General features: G+C 43.8%; 1 protein-coding gene across 8 annotated transcripts in view; it reads left to right on the forward strand.

Moving 5' to 3' along the window:
* Aopep (aminopeptidase O (putative)) overlaps positions 1-17405 on the forward strand; it is a 272203-nt gene that overhangs the window by 14457 nt on the left and 240341 nt on the right. The window lies entirely within an intron of this gene.

Genomic DNA, 17405 nt, shown 5'->3' on the forward strand with positions numbered 1-17405 from the left:
TTTCCTTAAAGGAACTGGAAAATTAGTTGGATCCTTAGACTTTTGTTTGAGGTAGAAACATAATAACCTTAAAGGAATAAAGGTAAGTTCCAACTCTCTGACCTTTGGTCAAGGTAGAAATAGGCTCACATTTTTGGTCCTCCACACAAAGGGTTACCTTTACTGTTCTTTGCTGATCTGAATTCATTAGTCCAATTTCTGCCTTTTCTACACCTTCTACATAATCCAGAAAGGAGGGGCATTCTGTTTGGATTATGTGAAGAAAAAACATTGTTTATAGAAACACCCTGTTTACAGTCCCTTTTTAGGTGACCTTGTTTGCTGCAATTGAAACATTTGACATATCAATTTTTCTTCAGACCTCTGGAAATCACCTCTCCTATTCAAGCATCATCATTGTCATGAGATTCAATTTTGACTGTATCTTGGATCCATTTCTCCAGGGGTGCTGATAGTGCCTTTAATGGCCTAGCTACCCTTTTGCATTGTGAATTAGCATTTTCAAAATCTAGAGATTCAATTATTATTTGTTTAATTTCTGAATTTGGTATCTTTCTATTTACTGCTGAAGTCAATCTTTGTAAAAAATTAGTGGAAGTTTCTTTCAGGTCCTACATGACTTTAGTAAATGGCTAAATTTTCTTTCCTACTTCTTCAACTCTGTCCCAAGCATTCAAAGTTGCTGTATGCCATAAGGCCAGGGTGTGGCCATCATATAGAGATTGCCTATCTACATTAGCATGATCTCCTCCAAGAAGTTTGTCTTGGGAGATTTCCATACCTCTAGCCTTACTTTGTTGTTCAATGGTCTTAGCATCATCTTTCTATCAGGTTCTCCATTGTAATTGTGGACCAGGCTCCAAGACTGCTGTAACCAAGTCTCTCCAGTTTTGAGGGATAATTCTATTATAAGTTGACCACGAGTTTAACATTTGCTTCACAAAAGGTGAATGCATGCCATATGAGACCATCACTTTCTTGAATCTCTTAAATCTAACATTTCTACAGGATTCCAGTGAGTACTTAAACAGCCTTGGGGATATCTTTCATTTACCAGTTCCTATAAAGTGACTGGATACATTAAGGTTGGTTGTTTGACAATCTTTGGCTGTTTTTTTTCTAACTATATAATGCAGTGCTCAAATTGGTTCTTCTTTAAATTCCTCTCTCTGGATCTGAACATCTCTATGATTTGTTTTAATAAGTTTTCCTAAGGCCTGTATCTTGGCACTCATATCAACCAACTTTTTTAGAGATAAACCAAGAATTATCACAATGATAATTAGCATTATGTCAATACCAGTTAAGTTGATTATCCCTTCATTTAATTGATTTTAATTGGTCCAATTTTAAATCATGCATTGCCTACTCATACAGAAACCTAATTCCATTATAATAGTGTTTTCTATTTTTTAACATGGGAAAAGAACTCTTTTAACTGATTCCTCCCTTGAAGAATGCCGAGTTTTCTCATCAAATCTGCTGACGATGGTAATGAAGATGGAGGCTGACTACTGCTGCTGCACAGAACAGTAGAAGCCAAGGATCATTTCAAGGCAGCTATCTAGTTTGGCAGCAGCCTGAGAAGGGGGTCCAGAAAAAGCCCACAACCCCACCAGGAGAGAAGAGAGGAAAACCTAGCTGTCAGGGCTGTGACTCTAGCCACGTGCAGCTCTAACCTGTGCCCGTGGCTGCAAAGCCTCAGGCAAGCTCCTTTTTTATGAATTTGTGCCCCAAAAGTTGGATGCCAGATATAACATGAATTCTAATTGGTTTTAATAATAAAGACCCCAAGTCAAATATAGGGAGGGTTAAATGTGAAAGATCAGAGAAGCAGAGCAGCAGCCACTAGTTCTTACCGCTACCAAATCCTCAGACTGAATGAGTGATCCTGTTTCTATGAATCCTCAGACTGAATCCTAAACTCCTGTCTCTTTCAACCTTATATTAGTCTCTCTTCCCAGCCATATCACCGTCTGTCTCCAACTCCCTAGTGCTGGGATTAAAGGTGTGAGCCACCACTGCTTGGCACTGTTTCTCTTTCAGACTGATTCAATCCCGTGTAGCCCAGAGCAGCCTTGAACTCACAGAGATCTGTCTGCCTCTGTCTCTGGAGTGTTGGGATTAAAGGTGTATGCCACCACCGTCTGACTTCTGTGGCTAACTACTGTGGTTAGCTTTGTACTGTGATCTTCAGGCAAGCTTTATTTGCCAAAACACAATGAAAATATCACCACACTGCACCCTAATAGTTCCAATACTTAGAAGGTAGAGATAAGAGGATCATAAGTCCAAGACTGTCCTCTACTACATAACATTTTCAAGGCCAGCCTGGGTTATAAGAGATCCTGATCAAAAACATACAAACAAGAGCAACAGCAAAATGAACTGTGGGTATAGCTCAGTGGGTAGAGAGCTCGCAAGCTTTCACCAGAACTGAATTATATTCTCAGTACTGCACAAACCAGATGTAGGCCCATGCTTATGACCCCAATCCTGGGGAGATAGGGGAGGGTGATCAGAACTTGAAGACTGTGAGCCATGTCGCCTCCCACAGTTGAGTCATCAGCTGTGTGACCTTCAGCAGGCTGCAGAGTTTCTGTGCTGCAGGTCTCCTGTTGTAAGACTGATGACTGTATTGACATCATAGTTGCAGCAAATGCTAAGTGAATTAAGGTAGTCAAAGTGATTAAAGCAAAGCCTGATACCTAGTTGAGGGTGAATGCCAGCAGTTATTAGTGGCATTTAGAGGGAAGTTTAGCAGAGAGGAGATATTCCTTTGTGGGTTCAGAAGGACGACCATGACTGGTAGAGAGATCGGCACATTCAGATAAATGTTTGGTCAGACAGGCTTTAACTGTCAAAGTTTGCATTTTTTTTAAAACAAGGTAATGAATTCTTTCTCCCTCTCTTTGTAACATGGAACTGGTGTGTTTGGGTGTGGGGTCTTAGCATTGGGGATTGGGAGAGGAAAGACTGGATACAGCCTGTAAACTCAGAACACATTAAAACACCATCAATGTAGAACAGACCCCAAATTTCCATAGCTTAATAGGAATCACAGCCAGACAACCTAAGTTCCATCCCCAGTACCCACATGGTAGGAGGAGAGGACCCCAGAACCTGTCTTCTGACCTCCATATATGTGTAAGTTTTTAAAGGCATGTGTTGTGCTTGTTACATGTCCTCCCCAGGTCAACTGGAGCATGCAGTCAGTTGTGTCATGCTTCTGTTTACCTCAGAAGAAGAAAAGCCCTGTGGAGGGTCATGCTTGTCAACTTCATGCCAGGCCTTGAATTTCACTGACAGATACCTCTTCTCCAAATCAGCACCTAGAAAGATTATAGGAACCCCTAGAAGCAGGCCCCACTGAGGAGGAAGGACTGGTAGTTCATAGAAAAGCCAAAAATGTAAAATCTAAAAGTTGATAGTTGATTAGGTTGCATTGCATAGAAGGGGAAGGGATGTGATAAGACAAGTGTGTTTTACTAGTGGAAGAAACAGCTTCCTAAACAGAAATCTGGGCAATAGGCTATTCCTGGGGCACCCCTGGTCTACAGAGCAGGTTCCAGGACAGCAAAGCTACACAGAGAAACCCTGTCTGGAAAACAGACAGTCAGAGGCAGCCATTGAGTGACTGACTGATCGGCCTCTGTCCCAAGTGCAGGTCTTGATGACCAGAGTGAAGTCTCCTCTAGTCTGTAGCTGCAGGGAACCCTCCTCAGAGGACTTTCTGATCAGCCCGCTGTAATCCAGTTTAAGTAACACACTACAGAACTGTAATGGGTTCTGCTTCCCACACGTGTTGTCAATCAAGGGACTGAAAACTGATGGACATTACTTACATCCTGATCTCTGCAGTCCACTACTGCTGACACCATGGGCACAAACAAACCTGGCAAAGAGGCATGGCTGCCTTGGAGTAAATGTGATCAGGGTAGCCAGGGAAAACACTGATACCAGAAAGTCTGAAGCCCATCCTGACATGTTGTGTCATGGTTCAGCAGAATTTAGGGTCAGCTTTTTCTGGTGGGAGTAAAACACTGTTGGATTTGGTGTTCACATCCCAGACCTCTCCTCTACCCTTGGCTAATTGTCACGTTGAGGTTCAGCTACTTGAGGGTGATGTGCTTTCCCTATCTTGGCAGTCATGGTTCCTGCTTCATCCTCATGTGCATTTTCTAAGATTCCCAGGATGGTCTAAGCTCTGCACACATCACACACAGTAGGGTCTCCCCAGGATGGTCTAAGCTCTGCACACATCACACACATTAGGGTCTCCCCAGGAAGGTCTAAGCTCTGCACACATCACAGCGGGGTCTCCCAAGGACAATCTAAGCTCTGCACACATCACAGCAGGGTCTCCCCAGGATGGTCTAAGCTCTGCACACATCACAGTAGGGTCTCCCCAGGATGATCTGAGCTCTGCACACATCACAGCGGGGTCTCCCCAGGACAATCTAAGCTCTGCACACATCACACACAGTAGGGTCTCCCCAGGACGGTCTAAGCTCTGCACACATCACAGTAGGGTCTCCCCAGGAAGGTCTAAGCTCTGCACACATCACACACATTAGGGTCTCCCCAGGAAGGTCTAAGCTCTGCGCACATCACACACATTAGGGTCTTCCCAGGATGGTCTCAGCTCTGCACACAACACAGCGGGGTCTCCCCAGGATGGTCTCAGCTCTGCACACATCACAGTAGGTTCTTTCACATGTGGTTGCTGACTGCAGGCAGTTACTCTGTGCTTCCTGAAAGTGCTGACTGACAAGGATCAGTAGTTCTTACAGGTGGGTTTAGAGATTGCTTGAGGAGCTGACATGCTACCACATGTGGTAATCCTGCAAAGCACTACATATTTTTATTTATAGTTAAGGGAATAAAGTCAAATCCCTGTTTGACTACATTTCCTGCAGTATTTACTCAGTGATGGATGAAATTGCCTCATGGGTCTGAGTTCTGCAATGAAAGACCCTATTGTAGTTTATACACACGTGGGGGTGTAGTTGAAGTTACAGCTCCAGGGGGAATTTAAATTCCGAATATCCTGGTACTTTGGACACACAGTTTTCTGTTGTTCAACACTGTATTTTATTCAAAGTAAAAAAAAAAATAAAGAGCAAAGGGGAAAAGCTTAGGGTTGTAGTACTAGAACCCAATAAATCAAGTGAAAGCAGCCAGAATGCAAAGGTTAAAACTGTCTCAGAGCTAATGGAGGTTCTTGTTTCAAACCGATTCTGCTATTTCTAACGACTTCAGCTTTAAACGGTACTAACTCTTTAAGGACGCCAGTGAACAGCATCCCCACCCTGGGGAGACAGGAAAGTGTGCTGCACAGGCCCACGGGCTGGAAAGCTGGGAGCCACTTCTGTCTTTAAGAGATAGTTCTTCACGGGGCCACTTCATCTAAGCCAGTGTTCATGAGACTTCTTGGAGGAAGAGGGAGGTGTATATTTTGGAGGGAGCATTAGTCTTATATTGTATTTGTTTTAAATTAATAGGATATTTCTATTTTGAATAAAGTAAAAATTAATTCCAACTCCACTTGTTGTCACTCTTAATACTTACCAGGAATGGGCTGCCATCTCGACGAGCACAGTTGGCAGTAGAAGATTTAAGGCATGTATGTGAGGAAAGCTTGCCCCACCATTTAGCACTTAAAAACTAGACTAGCCTCCTATTTTCTGAGGCGGCCTTGTGTGTGAGCATTCAGTCTTGAATGTATCGATGCATCAGGCTCTCTGTGAAGTCTGTATCGTTTATTCTGGCTACTTTTAAGATTTTCTTCTCTCTCTCTCTCTCTCTCTCTCTCTCTCTTCCTTTTTTTTTTTTGAAGTTTGATAGTGATGTAGTTTGGTCAGCATCCTTTAGATTTATCATGCTCGCACTTATCAAATTCTTTGAACTTTAAGTTTATGTTTCACCTAATTTGGAATATTTCAGTCTTTTTGAGACAAGGGCTCCGTGCTCTGGAAGTCTGGTCCTGAGCTGCTTAGCATCTTGCCCTCATCAGTGCCCTGATTGGCGACATATACCACCACAATGGCCACAATTTTAAAGATAAATGGTTACTTCTGAAATACGTGTAGGTTTATCAAAAAGTTACAAAGCTAGTGAAGGGTATTACCACATAGTCATCACCAACTTCCCTAAGCTTTCTTGTATAATATATATTTATTAAATTTAAAAGATTGCCTTTTTATAAACTTTTACCTATAGTATTTCCATTAATATTCTTTTTTTTTTCTGTCTTAGTACATTTTACATCAGACTGGAACTGTGTCTCCCACACGTGCTGTTCAGAGGCCTCATGCCATTGTTCAGTAGTAGTCTAGTGTTTTTAGGATGTCCGTCAATGTGAACATGTATGGTATTTTCTCACACCCAGAGAGGTGTGGTTTTGGGTGTGTTAACAAGAATACAGGTCAGATTCGGCAGGTCTGAGAAAGGAGCTGACACAGTTACCTTCCAGAACCAGCTGCTTTAGGCAGGAGAGACCCTCAGCAAGGCCCATGGATTGAGACTTGAAGTATGAGAGCAGTTGGGAGAAAACTAACACAGCAGACAGCGGAGTGCAGCCTGAAAGGGAGAGAGAAACCTTTCCTCATAACTTAGGAGCCTCATCACATGACAGATTCTGAAGGGAGGGACACGCCCTCTGCTTTTCCCTCAGAGAAACACAGAGATCAAAGGGAGTTTCTGACTTTTGTTTCTAGGTATGGCAGGAAGTTTCACACCACATAACTTAGTCTGGTTTAGCCCATATGCTCAGGGATCAAATACTAGGTAGGAGTATAAACTTCCGTGCAATAGCACGTGATGGGGGGGGTAACTGGCCTCGCTCACAGATGAATGTCAGAGAGAGAGAGAGAGAGAGAGAGAGAACGAACTGCAGAAGACTGGAGAGAGTCTGCAGTGGGTGCTACTACCTGGTCTCTGAGACAGAGAAAGGTAGCCGGAGGGTCTACCATCCAGTACAAAGTGTCCTTCTCACTGCATGCTACCAGGGTGTGAAGTGGGGTCTGACACCTCAGCGATGCTGAGGCTGAACTATGTGAAGATTCCTGGGTTTCTCTGCCTATGCTGAGGCTGAACTTGATGGTGTGACGATTCCTGGGTTTCTCTTCCAAGAATGGTGTTTCCCCTTTCCCTGTCATTTGCTAAGTCTACTGTAAGAGGGCATATTCATCCATGTGGTCAACCTTATGTTAATATGAGAATAGACTCATAGGTGGCATTGCCATTCTTTGGGTTCTAACCCAATGTCACCACTGCTTGCTTTATGCTCCCTGGTTCAGCGTTTAGGAGCTCTTCAGGTTGACTCCTGTCTCTTTGAGACTCTCCTTCCTTCGTTTCCCTGGAAGAATCTGTGGTGGCTAGTCTTGGTTTTCACTTGACTTCATCTAGAATCAACTGCCACCCTCTAGGCTCATCTTGGGTTTCCCCCACCCTGTCCTATAAACATCTGTTTGTCTAAGGAGCCTGGTCCCTTTCACTGGAAAGTAGTGTTTGAATCCAGATCTAGGAACTGGTTGTGCTGTGCTTGTCATGGCCTCTTACAGTGTTTTGCACTCTTATTTTGTTTTACTGGATCTTTTTAGATTCAAATTCTGCTGATATTTAACCTTTGGTTTTTATCCCAAAGATACCTGGGGTGCTGTGTTCATTTCTTTCAACATATTTTTCTGTTTTACAGATTGAATTATACCTGTATGACTGTTTGCCCCTCCTTACTCTTTACTTTGCATCTTTAAGCTATTAAAAACAATCTAGTAAATTTCCATATGTATTATTCTTCGGTTCTAAAATTTCCTTTTGTAGGTAGCAATATAAGTACTGATTGGATATATATTGTTGTCATGGGCACAGCCATGGCAAGGACCAAGACCTCAGACCCATGGGAAATGGTCTTTCTCCATATGCATGGGTCAGGCTCGAAGTTAGCATATAGCTTTCTTCCTCTGGTCCAAGTCTGGTTCTTTACAGACCACTGACCAGCATGTGTAAAGCTAGCAATTACGGCTTCTTCAGCCTGAGACTGATGACCTGCAGAGACTTCCTGCCAGTCTAACCCCTCCCCACTGTGCTGACTGTGCTATTTGTCCTAGAGGCCATTCTTGAATTCTTTAGTCAGTAAAGGTTGCAAGCCCAGCACTAGTTAGGCAGAACCTGATCTTGGGAAAAGAAATAGGATGATGAAGCCCGTGTCATTCTCTTGGGTGAGTGTCAGTGTTCGTCTCCTGCAATCTCTCGTGCTTTTCTCCCCTTGATTTGTGTGCACAGGCCACTGCTCTTGAGAATGTGTGATGCTGATAGTGGAGGATTAGTCTGATAGGAATCGGTACTCTCACTAATGGGAGAACGGTATTGGACAAATGCAGAACCATGGCCGTGTTGTGCTGTGAAGATCTAATAAGAGGAGATTGTCAGTTGGTCACCTGGTGTACAAGAGAACCGAGTGGAGCTACATTAAGCCTGAGGCCATGAAAGGGTGGCGATTCCTACACTCAGTAGAGAAGGAAATTTATTCTCTCCTAATAAAGAGTTGAGGGAGTTTGCTGTCTACCTGAGGCTTGCTGTATGTGAGCAGACTGAAATAGTCTTAGGGAAATAAAATGCAAGTCCGCATTCATGTGTGCTAAATGACACAGGAGAGCGTCATAAGGAAAACACGGCAGATGCATATGAAGACAGGCGCAACCATAACTAACGTCGGCAAAAGTAGGTGACAGAGCGTTGTGTCTGGAGTGCTAAGTGGAAATGGTATCAGCCTCAGAATCTGTACCATCATCTAATGAGGATTCAGTTAAGACCTTACACACACAGGTGGTAGAAGAGTCTCCCACAGGCTCCTTGTCATACTTAGAGCTTTCTATTGCTGTGAAGAGACACCATGGCCTTGGTGTCCTTTTAAAGGAAAACCAATTGGGGCGGCTTACATTTTCAGAGGTTTAGAGGTTTAGAGGTTTAGAGGTTTTTAGAGGTTTACCATGGTGCGACTATCATAGTGGCAGGCAGGCAGGTGCTGGAGAAGTAGCTGCTCTCCTACAGCTTGACCCCAAGGTAGCAGGAAGTGATCTGAGATATTGGGCATGGCTTGAGCATGTTGTCTGCAGTGACCACTTCCTCCAACAAAGCCAGATCTCCCAGTAATGTCATTCCTTATGAGCTTACTGGGGTCAGTTACATTCAAGCTACCACTTACCTCCTGACTTAGAGACACGAGAAGTTGAGCAGATGATATTTTCCTAAAATGATCCTAACAGTGTCTTCCATCTCCCTGTGTTCCTCTGCTGTGAAATCTTTCATCACCTATGCATCAGGAGAAAAAGTCAGTTCCTCTCCCCTTAAATCTGTACTGGCCTTTGAGTCTTCTCTCAAAATGATGTCTGGAACCCCAGCACTGGAAGTGGAGACAGGGGTTGCCTGTAGCTGGCAGCCAGTCTAACTGCTACGGTGGTCTTGGATCAGTGATAGACCCTGTCTAAAATCACTAGATGGAGGGCTGCAGAGAGGGCTCAGTGATTAGGAGCACTTGCTGCACAGTCGTGGACACTGGAGTTCAGATCCCAGCACCAGTACAAGAAGCTGGGCATGTAACTACAGCTCTGTGTGATCTGATGCCCTTTTCTGGTCTTTGTGTACGCACAGGCATGTGCACATACACACATGTACACACACTCACACTATATCTTAGAGTTACTGTTGCTGTGATGAATACCATGACCAAAGCAACTCGGGGAGGAAAGGGTTTATTGGCTTAAACCAGTTACATTATATAAACACTGTTCATCATTGAGGGAAGTCAGGAACTGGGAGACGAGCTGATGCAGAAGCCATGGAGGAGTGCTGCTTACTGCCTTGCTCTCCCTGGCTTGCTCAGCCTGCTTTCTTATAGAACCCAGGACCACTAGCCCAGGGATGGCACCTCCCACAATGAGCTTGGCCTTCCCCTATCAGTTATTAAGAAAATACCCTATAGTTTTGCCTGCAGCCCAATCTTGAGGCATCTTCTCAATTGAGAAGGCATCTTCTCAATTAGAGGTATCTCCTCTAAGATGACTTTTGTTTGTGTAAAGTTGATACAAAATTATCCAGCACACACAGACACAAAAATAAAGTTGGATGTGGTAGAATACACTCAAAATTTACCTCTGTCTTCCATTCCTGCTTACAGGGGCAACTGCACCTGTACCTGTGTGTTCTCTCTCTCTCTCTCTCTCTCTCTCTCTCTCTCTCTCTCTCTCTCTCTCCCTCTCTCTCTCCCTCTCTCCCTCCCTCCCTCCCTCCCTCCCTCCCTTTCTCTCTTTCTCTCTCTCTCTTCCTGCTTCCTCTTCTCCCTCCCTTTCTCCTTCTGTCTCACAAACATACACACAGAGTAAGGAGAAGTGATAACTATACTAACCTTTGAGGCTTAAGGTCATGCTGTGCTTGTGAGTTGTTTGGGATACTTGTTCTGGGGGTCCCTGGCTGCAACATGAGACACCTATGTGAGATAGTTGTTGTATAACCTTCCTGGGTCATCAGACCCCCCAGACAGGTTTGTCCTCTGAGTCCCACTGGATGACAAGACAGAGGAGCTGTAGAAGGATGGCCCTGCTGGCTACAATTCAAATTCCTCAGCTACAGGGTAGGACAAGATGGTTACTACCCAAAGCTACAAAGTTAGTTTGTCATGCAACAACCAGAACAGCGTTGAACACAGAAGGAAAGAGAGGGATGGATGAGTCAGTTATTGTAAGGAAGCAGGTGAGCAAACATACTTGTTCAAATAAATATCGGCCTGGAAACATTGGCTGGGGGCCACGAAAAGCAGTCTGACACTAAGGTGTCAGCAGCAATGTTCAGCAGCTGGTGTGGAGTGAGGAAGAGAAGTTTGATTGAACTTTCCGAGGGTCTTGTGTTGTTTCGAAGGCTGCTAGAGATTGACTTTAAGTCAGGATTTTAAAGAAAAGAAATAGACTGTATGACTTACCAGTCAGGATAGGGAAAACAGGAATGAGAGAAAAATTTGAAAACATGCAAGTATAATGGTGAAGCAAAAACAGCATTATAAATAGAAAACCCAAAATAGGTTGATTGACATCTGTGCCGTGGCATTTGCAACTGTGATAAGTACAAAGAGAATGAATTATTATTATTAAAAATAGTAATGGTTTTTAAATTTAAGCCAATTTCTTTTTGACACAGGGTTTCGCTGTCTAACAGCCCTGGCTGTCCTGGAACTCACTCCAGGAGACCAGGCTGGCCTTGAAGTCACAGAGATGCCCCGCCCCTGCCTCCCAAGTGCTGGGGTTAAAGGCGCGCACCACCACCACCACCACCGCCCAGCTATTTAAGCCAAATTTTAAGAGCCAGTCTAGATGAAACAACCCAGAGTGCAAAGTAAGACTAAAGGGACAGAAAGCTACACCAGAAAAAACAAAGTGAAGAATGTAGGTGTGATAATTAATGCCAGGCAATGGGATTTTGAGTGATTGACCCAGAGAGTATGAGTGTGCAGTGCAGGTGTGCACTGATCTCTGTAGACTCTGAGTTGGTGAAAATGTTGTAAGAATTCAAACGGTGACAAGTGGGAGAGTGCAAAGCTGGCTGTGGAACATGTGCACGGGCACATTGCAGCAGCAGGGGCAATGTGTACTCATGTCACTCTTCATTTTGTTTGACCTTTCGGCTGTGAGAATGGGGTCAGCTGTGCGCTGAAGGGTGGCCTAGAGCTCAGGCTGCTTCAGCCTCCTGGACACGGACACTCGGGCCTGCACCACCACACCTGGCTGCCCGTCTATGTTTCAGAACTCCTGAGGGAAAGAAGTTGCTAGTGTTACCATGCCGCTCTAGGCACAGAGTGGTGTGGATGGGCTTAGGATAAGCTTCTTTCTGACTGCAATTTCACCCATTCTATCACATTTGGCTATGTTCCTGTGAGCATGTGTATCTAAGGAATTGTGCCCAGAAAGTGTCTTTCGGCTAGTGGACCATTTGTCTTTAAGAGCATTTGCTGGATTTTTTATTTATTTTACATTTTTTCTTTTATTGAAAATGTTTTCTCACATATGTCCTGATTATGGTTTCCCTTTCCTCTGCCACTCCCCGTTCTGCTCCACCTCTCCACTCATCTGGATCTGCTCCCTTTCTGTACCTCTTCAGAAAGCAAAGCAGGCTTCCAAGAGATGATAAAATAAAATATAAGATAAAATAAAAATTAGCACATTAAAATCAGACAAAACAAACAGAAGGAAAACAGCCCAAGAGAAGCCATAAGAATTAGAGACTCATTCGCACATTCAGAGATAACAATAAAAACACTAAACTGGAAACTATACACCGAGGACCTGGTACATACCCGTGCAGACGCTGTGCTTGCTGCTTGGATCTCTGTGAGTTCATGTGCTTTTCATGAACATGTGTTTTCATCATGTTGATTTAAAAGGCCTTGTTTTCTTGATGTCCCCCATCCTCCCTGGCTCTTGTACTCTTTTTATTTATTTCTTTGTTTGTTTGTTTATTGCCTCCTCATCTTCAGGGTTCTCTGAGCCCTGAGCGGACGGATTTTATAGAGATATCCAGTTGAGGGCTAAGTGTTCCAAGTTTCTCACTCTGTAGAATGTCTGGATATGGGTCTGTATTTGCTCCCATCTGCTGCAGGAGGAAAGCTTCTCTGATGATGGCTCAGCAAGGAATTGGTCTATATGTATAGCAGAATACCAATAGGAGTCATCTTATTACTACTTTTTTTTTTTAAAGGACAGTAGCATTTGGTTTTACCTAGGTCCCTGGGCTCTCTACTCTCAGGTTCTTGGTCACCCAAGCAGTGTTGAATATGAGTTCCATTTTGTGGAGTGGTTCTTAAATCAGACATTAGTTGGTTACTCCCACAGGCTTTGTGTCACCATTGTCCTAGTATATCTTGCAGGCAGGAAAGCATTGTAGATCAAAGGGTTTATGTCTGGGTTGGTGTTTATGTGTCTCCTTTGGTAGCATGCAGAGTACCTTCCTCTACCAAAGATGCTAGAACTTAGGGGTGAAGGCTTTCTGCAGGCATCAGCTCTATTTCTCCATGTTCAGTGAGTTGTGTCCATTGTCTTGTTTTCAGCAATGGGACCTTGTCAGTTTGTGGAGAGCAACCTATAATCTTGGCGACAGCCTGGGTGGTTTGGGGATTCTCTTGGCACCCATTTGTCCAACAACTCAATTAGGTATAACCCAGTCCTGGTACTATATGCTTTTTTTGATGACAAGAGATGGCCAGTTGGAGCTCTGTCTCCCAAAAATGCTAGTGATTTCATTTAGGTCACCTTTATATATGTATATATTTTAGGAAGCTTCTATTCTATTAGGTTTCCATACTACTGCTCAAATGGCCCTTAATTTTAGCTATCTCTCCCCTTACTCCCTCCCTTTTCCCCTTGTCATCTTCCCCTCCCCACTAGATTTTTCTCTTCAGTACCCCCCCCATCTATAACTATTCATTTTCCTTTTCCTATAGCTCTGTAGTACAGCTTGAAATAAGGGATAGTGATACTGCCCACAGTTCTTTTATCATTCAGGATTGTTTATCTAGGTTTCTCTGTGTTTCTGTATGGAGCTGAAAATTGTCCTTTCTGTGAAGAATTGTGTTGGAATTTTGATGAAGATTGAATTGAATTGAATTGAATTGAATCTGTAGATTCTTTTGGTAGGATGACTATAATGGTCTGTCCTGTTTCCAAAGACTAGCCACGCCCACTCTCCAGGAAGAAGGGGGACAAAAAGGACGTGGCATGGAGCAGACACGGATGTGTCATAAGGAGACACGATCAGCTGGGACGAAGGGGGACAAAAAGGATGTGGCACGAAGGAGGCACATGTGTTTAGCAAGGAGACACGATCAGCCCGAAGGAAGGTATCTCAGGGATGACTTTTACTGGACTTTGGAATTCATGCAAACTATTCCTGTTCTATACGTAACTATATGTTAAAGTCACAAGCCCCGTCAATGTCAGCTTCACAGGTGTATATGGGAAACCTAGAGTGGATAGTACTTCTTACTTAACATGGCCACGGACCCGAAGTGTATCTCTGTCCCAATCATACAATCCTGTGTGAGTCATAAAATACTGTAAATATAGCACAGGATATGTAACGGCCATGAGAACTGTAGGCGTCGCTCTGTAGCTTGGAAGGAACATGAAGTGATTTTTCTGTGGGGGTGGGGATGTGTCTCAGGAGGATGTTTCAGGCTACATTGAAGGGCTCAAGGCAGCCTCTTTTCCAAGGCATAGCTCTATTAGCTGTGCATGAATCCTCTGGAACCTTGCAGCGGTGTTGCTGAGGAACCAAAAGCACGCATGCTTCAGAGGCTGCAGTGGGTAGCCGAGCAGAGCTAACCATTGGTTTTGATGGGGAGGAAAGCTCCTCCATGTTACAGCTTATGACAGCAAGTGGAAAATGCTTCAGAGAGGCAGGCCAGGATTTAAAATCAGAACACAGCAATAGTCAGAAGTGCTGAAGTCTACAGAGTTCTTAGAAATATGGTCACCATTTGCTGAGAAAGCCTTTCATAGTGGCCACAGACATGCGCTTGCAACCACAGTCAGTTCATGTTTTCCCCTAAATGTGGGACCGTGACCTCAGCTGACGCCAGCGAGAGCTGTGTACTCCAGAGAAGGGAGATTTAGTTTATGCGCAGATCCGATACAAGTAGGAACTAGGGGCAGCACCAGGGTCCAGGGGGCATACATATTACACATGGGTTAGGTGGCTGCTCGTTACCTCGGGGGGGGGGCTTTAAATACTTTCCTCCCTCTGAGAAAAAAATGAAAAAAGAAAGATAAAAGAAAAAAAGATCACAGGAGGAACTAACTACTAGTCTGTGGACTGAAAAGGATAGATGACATTTAGTGATCTGGACATAGCAAATGAGGCACTGTGCGACCTCAGGGGAAGTATTCCAGGTCGAAGAGTTCACCCATCATAAACAGAAGAGGGATGGCCAGCTTTGTGCAAAGTGCTGTCCTCTCTGAGTCTGTGGTCTACAGTTGTAAAATGAGATCTAGATTGAGTGCGCCCAAAATATTTATTTTTTTAATTTATAAAGTTCAATGGAATAAAAACAGGTCAAGCTAGCGAACATAACTGGAGATGTAGTCAATGGAGGAAGTGTGTCAAGCCCTGGGTTTGATCCCTGCTACGGCGTACATCAGTGTAGACAACAGGGCCAGGGGTAGCTCATTGTGAAGATAGAGGCCCACAGAGTGCTCTGATATCAGGAACACGAGGGAATTATTGGGAAAGAAATATTGGCAAGAGAAAAATACCGAAGGAAATAAGGGTCACAGTGTAGTAAAGAGGGATGCTGATTGCTAGTCTGTCATTTCCTTCCTTGTGGGAAGAGACTCTTGGCTGTAGCTTACTTCAAAGGGAGATGGGCAGCGTTGCGTGACACAGGCCATTTCACTCAGTTCTCTTTGGCTTCCGGGCAGCAGTCATGGCCACAGAGCATTCTCTGCTCTTCCAGCCTTACATTCTAGCTAGAGGAAGTGGCCACCTCTTCTGGGAGTCCTCACCTGTTCCCACCTTGGCCAGTGGCCATGTGAGTGCATTTCATCTGGAATTTGCTCTCCTTGGGCTCCTTCAGTAAATCACACTCCAAGTTCAGCTTTTACCAGGAACAGTGCAGGAAGTTTAGTCTCCACGGTGATTCTCAATTGGATTGGGATTTTTATGCAGAAGTCCCCAAAGTTGGGCTCAAAGGGGACAGCGGCCCCTTTATTGAGAAGAATATTGTTCCCTCTGCATTAGGAAGAGACATAACTACACATAGCTGGAGTTTCTTTGAATTATGTCTGCATTTCAGAGTCATGATCATCTCAGCAGAGTAGGGGCTTAAGTATTGAGCTAGGAAGGAGCTGTCAGGTGAAGGACTGCAGAGGTTGAGGCAAGACTTAGCAAGGCATCGAGGGAAAGCTCTGGGGAGTCTGCTGAAGAAAACCCAAGGCTTGCCGGTCCAGTGCCAAGTACACCAAAGTCAATGAGCGGCCAACACTAGCAGTAGCAACATTTGGAGACTGAGGTGGGGGTTCAGGGCCAGACAGTACAGCAGAGACCCAGCTTCTCACAAACTTCACAAGTGTCTGTACTTGGCCACCAGAAAAACACCTCCTGGTGTTGATACTGATGGTTTTGATAGCCAGCTTGACAAGAGGGGGCTCTCAAGGTAGCTGCCCAGCATTATGCTTTGCCACCATGCACCGAAGTACGGAAAATGGCTTTGTAGGACACAGTGTGCTCTTAAATTATACATATTTTCAGAAATAAATGTGAGAGTCTGTTGGGGTCTGCTAATGAGTAGCTTTGTCTCTGTGAAATAAATGCTAAGCTGTCTCTTGAGCTGTGAAAGTTTAGCCATTGTTCTTTCTGTCTGTCTGTCGGTCTGTCTCCCTCCCTACTTCTCTCTCTTTTTCCCTCCGTACCCCATCCCCGCCCTGTGTCTATGTGTGTGTGTTTGTTTTCAAAGTTTTTTTTTTAAGTCTAAGCATACAATGGCATGATAGTTTATTCCTATGACCCCAGCACTCAGGAACAGAGGCAGGAGAATTGTTGGGAATTTGAGGACAGCCTGGACTACATAGAAAGTTCTAGGTTGGCTATAGTGTATATGAGACCCTACATCAAAAGTCCCCCCACAAAAAAGCCCAGTCAACAAAATAGTGTTTTTAGTATGTGTGAACTGCTCCAGATACCAGCAATTTCCCATTAGTGATGCAGTTGACAGCTTTATCCAATTTATTATTTGTAGATGCTGAGTTCAGTGAAGATCATGCAAAAGGTGGAGCTGACAAAGAAGCTCCCTTGGTGGTTTTAAGACACAAACATTTAGGTATTCCCCTCTGTCATCATGGTTTATTTTTTCATTGTTTTTCATTGTCTGGTAAAAGAAAGACAGTATATTTTAAAAGAAATCAGGTACATGTCAGGATCTGAAATGATGTCAATAATTCTCCACTTAACTGTGTTGCTATCAGGTAAGAATACATTTTGATTCAGAACTTTTCTGAAGAACTTGTGCATTGTATTGCAACATCTGCTTCTACATTTTAATTTCTCCTTCCTTTTATAGATATTTGCATACTTTTTTTTCAAATGAGACCTTTTGTTTGCCACAAGAAAGCTATTACCCAGAATGTTAATAGGTTTCAGCTATTAAGATGCAATGTATACCTTGAGTATTTAACTATAAATTTGAAAAGTCTCCATGAACAATCTCAAAGGAATACTCAGAATGCACTCCTGGTAAATTGGCTCATTTTCCTGTAATTTACTGGAAGAGCTGATAGGAGAGCAGTCCTAATGTGAAAAGCACATTAATCCCTGGAGTTATATTGTGTGGATTAAATTATTACTCTCAAAGAATACAATGTATG

This window comes from Myodes glareolus, chromosome 14, assembly GCF_982192425.1.
Source record: "Myodes glareolus chromosome 14, mMyoGla1.1, whole genome shotgun sequence".
Taxonomy (NCBI): Eukaryota; Metazoa; Chordata; class Mammalia; order Rodentia; family Cricetidae; genus Myodes; species Myodes glareolus.